At 43.3% G+C, this 9075-nt stretch overlaps 1 pseudogene; it reads right to left on the minus strand.

The window, feature by feature from the left end:
• Positions 1-7488: 7488 nt before the first annotated feature.
• Positions 7489-9075, minus strand: part of LOC104865554 — a 124034-nt pseudogene continuing 122447 nt past the window's right edge.

Genomic DNA, 9075 nt, shown 5'->3' on the forward strand with positions numbered 1-9075 from the left:
TGTTCGATTTTAGTTTTTTGAACACAGACTCTTTGTGTTTCTCTGCTTCTAATGTATGATGCTCTGGGCTTTCAGTTGATAGCCTGGCCAGTCTTTGTTCTTTCAGCACTAAAAACTTGGAGATACACAAATGTCTAGTAGGAAGATCTAGTTTCCAAGGGATTCTACATTCTTGTTTGGTTTCTGGTTTTTCACAAAAGGCCATTGCCAGGAGCCAATGGCTGTCACCCTCTATACCCACACAGTGGGTGTCCCCATTCCTTTTTGTTATTACTTTTCCATGTTAGGTCAGTGTTGCCTCTGGGGCTCTGCCTCTTGAGTGTTTTATACCCAAAACTTTCCCCTTTGGAACTTGTTAGGATCCAAAGAGCTGCGGGCAAGGAGGAGACGCCACATAAGTTTCAGAAACAGCCCAGCTCATTAGCACCATGCAGGTGGTGCAGGAATCAGTAAATAGCGTCCAGTGAGAACCACCAAGAGTCAAGGCTGTCTGATTTGTTCTTCTAGAACTGCTTGCTTGTTAAACTCCTTGCTCATTTCTCTTTGCCCTAGAAACAGCCTTCTGTCTGGGCCAAATCGAAATTTTCAGGGCTGCTCAGGATTGGGGAATGCCTTCTAGGGGAAAATAGCTGATTTCTGCAAGTTTGTTTCTGCATGGGTCTCTCACAAGGTATTTTAATCCATCAGATTCTCATAGTTCTCATAGACCTCTAAGTGCTTATCTTTTAAAACACATCATTTGCCTTTTTTTCTTAATCAGGAAAAACATTTGCCTGCCTTGACTTCCAACATCTGGCCAGAGGCAGGCATTCCAGGCCACTTTTAATAGTGAGATGTGGAAAAATCCTCTAGCAAAAAATAACTAGCAAAATAAATGAGATTGCAAGTGATTAGCAGGTGCTAGAAGAAGACAGGTCTAAATTGGATGGCTTTCCTTGGAAATCTCAGAGCTATGTGGAAACAAAAATGCTGTCAGTGGGGACCCATTCTCTCTCTGGAGTTACTCAAGCAGTCTGTGGTGAGTGTTGCCGAGAAGATATGCAGTAGCTGGATCTGCATGGTTTCTTTTGGTCTTGTGATCATATGGATTACTTTTCTATTTTCTCATAGTAACAAAAGTGCCTTAGGTATACGCGGTAGGGTTTAGAATGATTACATACATTACACAGCATATAGCCAGGTTCCTGGGCTCTAATACCTTTGGCTAGTTAGGTATTTTTGTTAAAGCTCTTAGTTCATTTTCCTTTAAATGAATTCTGTGGTTATATTACTGTTTAGGACTCAAATCCTAAAATAGAAATGGCAGTGCCTGGACCTCAGCTGATAGCAATCCACCATGATCATTCTTCTTATTATATTAGACATGCTTTTAGACTTTCCACTTTTACCAGCTAAGAACTCTACTATAGGTGAGAGAAGTGGTGGTACATTTCACACTGCTTCAAGTCTTCAATACAGCTTCCTTCTGGGTACAATCTGTCAGGTTTATCATAATTACTACATGCCACATTCAGGTTCCATAATTTTCAGAATGACTTAGGCCCAGATGATTGCTTACTGTGTGAATTTTAAAACAATAAATGTAACTTCTATGCCGATAGATGAGCTGAAATCTATACTGTATTAATTTCAGTCTTTAGGTGATGCTTGTTTAATATAAACTCATTTATTAAGGCTATAACAACAATAATAATGATAATAATATGAATAAACAGTAATAGGTGTACATTTATTCTTTTCAGTTTTCTCATGTGTAACCTGATCTGCCTGCAAGGCAGGTGGGTACTTTAACACAATGCCTCTCAGACTTTGCACAGGAAAGGTCTGAGTAGTATTAAGGGAGATGTACTTTCACCTAGCATTTTTTTTTTTTTTGGTGTTACTGGGGATCAAACTTGGGACCTTGTGCTTGCGAGGCAGGTGGCGGAACCACTGAGCTAAATCCCTGGCCCTTTCACCTGGTCTTGAGGGCTCAGTGGACAACAGCTTGCTTTCAGAGAGTGGGAGGTGTGGCCACTGTGTTTACCATTGAAAATGCTCCTCTACTGGGAAGCCCAGCCCCCAGATCCTGTCTGTAGGTCTGTCTCTGTCTGTTTTCAGTTGCTGTAAAATGCCCAAGGCTGAGTAAGTTATAAAGAAGAGAGATTTCCTTAGCTCACAAATCTGGGTGCTGTGGCATTCCAGACTGGGCAGCCACATATGGGGGAATGCCTCATACAGTGGAGCAACCTTGCCTTATACCAAGTCGCTCTCGTGGTGACTAGTCCAGGCCCCTGAGACCTAACCCAGTGCCACCAGATGGGGCTCCATCCCTGCGAGGGTGGCGCCTTATGTCCCAGCACTGCCCACTGGGCTCCACCTTCTCAAGGCTCACCCCGTCTGTCACTACTGTCTCATGTTTCAAGCCCCAATATGAACCCCAGGGGACAGCACTGAAGTCACAGCAGGGTCCTACAGCCTTATGACAGAAGGACTTGCAGATGGCAGAATCCAGTGTCACCACTGGGCTCATCTCCTTTTCATCCAGTTCCTGTGTCTTTGCTGATGGCAGGGAGCAGACCAAAGCATTGGCTTGAAGCAGCAGCTGCAGTGGTAAAACTCTTAAGTGTTTCAGTAACAATCCACATGTCTCGTACTGTCCCTTACCTGGAATTCTATGCAAGTCACTTTGCTTATTAAAAACCCACGGACATTTCAGTTCGAATGGCTTAAGATGAACACAAGCTTGCCTGAGTGTTATTGTCTGACCCGAGGCCACTATAAATCACCTTGAACTCTGTGCAAAACAAGATGAAAAACAAAGGCAAATTGAATCCAAAACATGACAAATTTAACATGAACAATTAAAATGCTAACTTATGCAAAAAGGCAGGATTCTGCTTGTAGAATCTTAAGACATGATTCCTAATATAATATCGTCACTGTTCTTCCAGTTTACACCCAATCTGAAGTTTTACACATTGTTCTTTTAAAGCTTTTGTGATTTTTATGCACACACAGACCAACATACAATAAGAGATATGTTTGAAAAAACATAGAAATATGTACCAACTTTAGAGAGGAATCTTAATGCTGTGTCTCTGGGACAGATGTCGGGAGAGTGTTATTCACACTGGCTTCCAGATACCAAGATAGTGTGGCCATCACTTGGACATTTGTGCAGATGGCCAGCAAGGAAAGGGCCATCAAAGCAATTTCAGTTCACAGATGGCACTGATGGGAATCTTGTGCAGGTCTGGGAAAGGAATAACATGTGAAACAGGGAAAAGATACTCTGAATGTCCTTGGTTCCAGGCATCTGAGATCTTCTCCTTCCAGGGGCAAGCCAGGAAGTAGGTGGCCTGTGTAGGGACACAGGTGGAAACAAGGGTGAGGGCAAGGCCTTCTAAGAAGGCAGAAACACATTCCACCCCCCCAACACCCCGTTTTCCTACATCCAGAGCTCGGCTACTGGTGGCAGCTCGCGCCCTCACAGAGCCCGAGCATCAGAGCACGTTCCCCAGCGCCCACCTCAGATTTAGAAGCTGCTTTTGCCAGATGCCCATGACAGTAATAAGCGGCACCACTTCTAATCGACTCCTCCACTGGCTGTCTTTGGGTCCATCACTCTTCTTCTTCAGGATGGTTGATTCTTAGCTGCTTTCCAGGCCTTGTAAAAACACAAGTCAGTTTTTCATGGAAGAACATGACACTTACTGTGTAAAGCAGCTGACACCAAGGCACTCACATTTCAAGAGTATTTGACAATCACTGTTTTTTTTTTTTTTCTTCTTCAGGGTTTGTTATTTTTCCTGAAGCCAGATGTCAGCCTGCTGGGGACCTCTTTGCCCCCTGGCTCATAATGAGTGATCCTCAGCACAAGGGTTAACTGGTGTAATCAGGCTGTGTTGGTGCAAGTCAGTTATTTCAATTGCTCAGTGTGCGACACGGGCTAACTCCTCGCTGGGAAAGGAGAGGGCGGCTTGCTACAGGAAGCAGAAAAAGTGATATATTCCATCATTTTTATGACCTGGAAACTACTGAATTCTCCAAGAGTGATTGACGGCATTAAATTTCTTTCTTTTTGTGTATGAGAAATATTCTGTGGCTTAATGCTACAGAACTTATAGCTTATTATTTTGCCCCTTTTTATCAGGACAGAACCTAAGAAACATCCTTAGATGTTTCTGCTTTGTGGAAGCAAGCATGTTGTAAATACCTGTTGACCTGAAATAAACAGGGAGCCATCCACCGCCACTCAGAGTGTGAATCACCATCTTGCATCTCCTAGTACCTTTTCTCTCAGCTGCTGTGGTATTTCTTGGGTTCTCTGGCCCAGAAGCACTGCTTTTACCTTCTGGCCCTGCATACCACTTGCATCCTCCCTTTCCCAATACACACAGCAATTGCTCTTCATTTGAACGGGTTTGAACGAGCTTCCCGCCACTTCGAGATAGTGAAGACGCCAGTGCTGGAGAAGGAACGGTGCGGTCCACTAGCCCCGGTGCAAGATTGGCGGAGGGTGGGTTCCGCTGGGCTCGGGATTGCCCTGTGGGACAGTGTGGGGAGTGGCAGCCACGGGCCTTACCCAGCACCTCCTGCTGGTCCCTCAGGGGCCTGGGGGAAGTTGCAGGTTTGCACCGGAAGCCGCAGGAAGGGCATCTTTTGCAGGGAAGACTGAGCTTTGGGGAAAGAGTTGACGGTGCCTGAGGCGTTCCCGCAAATGACGCCCAGCTCTCTGCTTGTTTTATTCTCCACTTCCGTTATATATTGAATTATAATAATGCCGTGTGCTATGTAGCTATTTTCACTTGACAAAACGTTGTTATATAATATTGGTTTTAACAGAGAAAAATGATCGTAAGCCTTCAGATAATCTTCTTGTTGTTTCTTCATGTGTGTATTTTGTTGGTTCTTTCTTATATAGACCCAAGTTGAATTTAGCTGATGACACTCATTCAGGGACTCACACCCAATTTCACCACAATCCACAAAACCCACAGAGATATTGGACCCAGGTAGGCCCAGAATGCAAATAATCAACGTTTCCTTGCTGCAAAACGAAGAGAAAATTGCATGCCAGGCCCTCTGTGGCTGTCAGCTTTTACATTCCTCACGTGACTCGCTATTACTTCATTTTCATGACTTTGAAAACACTGCTGTAGCCCATATCTATGCCACTTGGGATAAATAGATGTATTTTATCTGCGATATAAATTCTAATATGGTGTGTTGGAATTACTTTTGAGTCCATCAAAATAAGCATCATTTCTATAATCAGCAATATACAATTATTTGATAACTTGTTACTTTAAGATAAACATTTTAACTAGACGTCTGCAAAGAAGCTCAGGCTCATGCTGGGAAATTGATTCTTTTAAAAAATCTAATACAACAAAAACGTAGTGGGCTGTTCTCATAAGTTAAGATAAAGATCACAGGCTCTGCACTGTGCTCGTAGTAGGCTAAGTAACTGTTTTTCTAGCTATTTTAAATTTTAATATATATTATCAGCAGTCAGAATGTTTCTTTCTAGCTTTAAAAAATAAAGTCTTCCTCTGATAACCACTAGGATGCTCCCTTTGGAAAGCTGCTGGATAAAGCCCTTGCCTCCTGGCAAACATCTGCTTCGGGAGCTTCCAGGAGACTCTGCAGGTGCACACAGTCCTGAGGACTGGGTGCTCCTTGTTCAAGAATGAACTGACTTGCATGGGAGAGGCAAGGTGATCTGGTGCTGGGGCAAATGAGGACACAGTAGCCTGATTAAAAACATAATTGAATTTTTACTAGTCCTCGCTTGCAGTACATAATGGTCGTTTGCATTGTAGGGAGTTGGTGCTTGTACGTAACACATTTTAATTCTTTTTACAACCCCCCTCCAGCTCTTGGTCCTCTTTTGTTACAAAAATGGATGCATCTTGAGACAATAATAAGTGAAATAACTCAGATACACAGGCTTAAATATCATGTGACTTTTATGGTAAACTCAAAATATGAGTAAAATAAGAGACAGATAGTAGGAAACACAAATAGGAACTGTGTTGGCTCATTATGTGAAATGCACGGATCTAGAGATGACCTAACCCAGGGTCCAGTAAGGATCATCTGATTCTGTACTGTTCAAGTTTCCTCAGTGGTGCCTCCATTGTTAGGGTTTTGGGGCAGCAAGATGCCTGTCAGAAGCGTGATATCTTCATGCACCCAGGCCCTAACCCAGAGGGAATTGGAGTTCCTGTTTCTCCCTCCTTGTGTTGGCCATTTTCTCATCTTCAAGACAAAATACCTGACACGCACAACATAAAGGAGCAAAGATTTAACTTGGCTCATCATTTTCTGAAGGTTCAGTCTGTGGTTGGCTGCTCCAAGGCAGAAAGACATGGTAGAGGAAAACAGCTTCTCCCATGGAAGCCAGGGAGGAGAGACAGAAGGGAGGAGAAGAATACTTCCTTCCTGGTCACACTCCAGTGACCAGCTCCAACCAGGTCCCCACTTCCTAAGAGCATTGCGGTGCTCTGTGATCCAATCACCTTCCAAATACATAGGGCTTTTGGGAGGCATTTTAGATCTAAATTTTAATATGCCACACGTGTCTCCTTGGGATTGGACTATGGGCTTAGTGAACTGTGAACAAGCATCTGAACCCTTATGACTTTCTAGGCCTGAGTACCATGCTTATCCCAAAGCTGAGGTTAAGAAAACCCACATGGCCACATAAATAGAGAGAGGGACTTGGCAAAGTGTTTCCAAAAAGTAATGATTAGAGTCCTCAGAGTCAGAAGAAAACAAAGAAACAAACAAAAAAGTTTCAGAGCAGTGACAGCCAAGTCCTGAAGCCACCAGGTTGGTGACAGAAAAGTAAGCCCCATGATCTCCCTGTCAGGTTTATGCATTTTGTTTTAGCTTGTTGGATTTAGCGTGTTGAAAGCACGGTTGAAAATAATTTATCATCTGGTCTGCAAATAAGAAATGGAGATTCATTTTAGGCATATATAAAGAAGTGATTTGGTAACTTCTCATTTTCTCAATCACATCCAAGTAAAAATATTCTAAAATATTTTTAGTTGCTTCACATAGTATGCTCAACTTCTAATTGATTAATAAGACTTTATTTGATTTTAGCAATTTTTGGGGAAAAGTTAAAAATTCTGTCAGTTTTTACTTCTGGCACCACTACTACAATTTACAGGGCAAATATTCCCAATGTCAGGAAAAGAAAAAGCCAAAGACAAAGCTACAACAGATAAAAGACCGCAGGAATGTAAGTCTGATTGATACTACATTGTATTGATCCATAGCTGCACTTTTTGCAAACTGTGGCTCTGACAGTCCTGAACCAGCAGGGTTTCCTGTTTAAGCTGCAGTACCTTTTCTGGCTATGGATCATCATTCCTTCTGTGGTAGGATTTTACAGTTCTGCTAATGCATTTGGAATGACTGTGTCAAAGTAACCTGAAGCTTTCCTGATGACTCCTCGCTCTCCTGCTAAGAACCGTAGGCCTTTTCTGTTAGTTTTTAAAACCTTCTGCTACCATATCCACCACTTCTACCACCAGATCCATAACCGCCACCATAACTACAAGATCTTCCACCAAACTGCCCCACTTCATGTGTCCATAATTTGATTGCTGTTGACCACTGTAATTTCCAAAGTCATTATAGTTTCCAGCACCAAAATTTCCCCCTTCATTGTCACCATCATATCCTCCTCCAGCACCATACATATCACCTTGGTTTCCATATCCTGGTCCACCACCACCATAGCCTCCTCCTCCTCTTCTGTAACCAGGACCATGGCCGTAGTTTCCACCATCACCTCCCAATCTATTACATCCACCATCACCTCCTCCATCACTCCCTCTGCTGCCACCCCATCCACCACCATAGCCTCCTCTTCCACCGAAGTTTCCACCATGGCCAAAATTCCCTCCACCACCTCCAAAATTTCCTCCACAACCCATGAAGTCACCAGATTCTTCCCCCATGACCTCTTTGTGATCCAGCAGACTGCATCTCTTATTTAGAAAGGGCAACTTCCACTTCACAGTTAAGCCCATTAATAGAGTGGTATTTCTGAACAACAATTTTATCAGCTGTGTGGTGATCATCAAAAGTTACAAAAGCAAATCCTCTCTTTTTCCCACTCTGCCTGTCTTCCATTATTTCTACGGTTTCAATCTTGCCATACTTTTCAAAGTAGCCTCTCAAATTATACTCTTCTGTGTCTCCCCTAATAGCACCAACAGATATTTTCTTCACTATTAGATGGGCACCAGGCTTTACTGAACCCTCTCAAGAAGCAGCTCTCGTTGGTTCCACTACAGCCCCTCAACTTTGTGTGGTCGAGCACACACTTTTGCATCCACCTCTTCAACACAAGAGTCAATCACAAAACTGAAGCCCCTGGAGCGTTTTGTTTGGGGATCTCTCATCACCACACAATCTGTGAGTGTGCCCCATTTCTCAAAGCGTCCTCTTCAACTATCGTCTGTAGTTTCAAAGCTCAGCCCACCAATAAACAGCTTCCTCGAGTGCTCTGGTTCCTTTGGATCATGGACTTCCTTCCTTTGGCAGTGGTGGCAATGGCTAGATTTGGGCTGTGGGAGACTGGGTGGCAGTTTTACCTCTGTTTGTTTTTCCCTTAAGTTTATTGGTACATCTGGGATCTTGTTCCTTTACATGATGTATCTGGGTTCTTACTTTCTCCCCATTCCCCTTCCTTCTCTTTACCCCCTCCATCCTTTCCTATTTGCAAAGAGTTTGGTTCCATTTTTTCCTTTTCTCATATTATTTTCTTTCCCCTCCCCCTCCCAGTCTCCCTACTCCTTTAGACCATTTCTTCCTATTACACAATATCAATTATACGTTTTGATCCTTATTAAAAGTGCCGCTCCCTTTGGGCCCTCTTGTTTGTCGGCACCCATCCAGGAGAGGTTTAGCCCCATTTTACATCTTCAGTAGCATCTGTTCAGAAAAGGGTTATTAGCAGGAGGCTGAGGCCGGAGGATCGCTGTGAGTTCAAGACCAGCCTGGGCTACATAGTGAGTTCCAGGTCAGTCTCAACTACATAGTGAGACCCTGTTTCAAAAAACCAAAAAA

This window comes from Fukomys damarensis, unplaced genomic scaffold (genome assembly GCF_012274545.1).
Source record: "Fukomys damarensis isolate Sample0158 unplaced genomic scaffold, DMR_v1.0_HiC HiC_scaffold_25, whole genome shotgun sequence".
Lineage (NCBI taxonomy): Eukaryota > Metazoa > Chordata > Mammalia > Rodentia > Bathyergidae > Fukomys > Fukomys damarensis.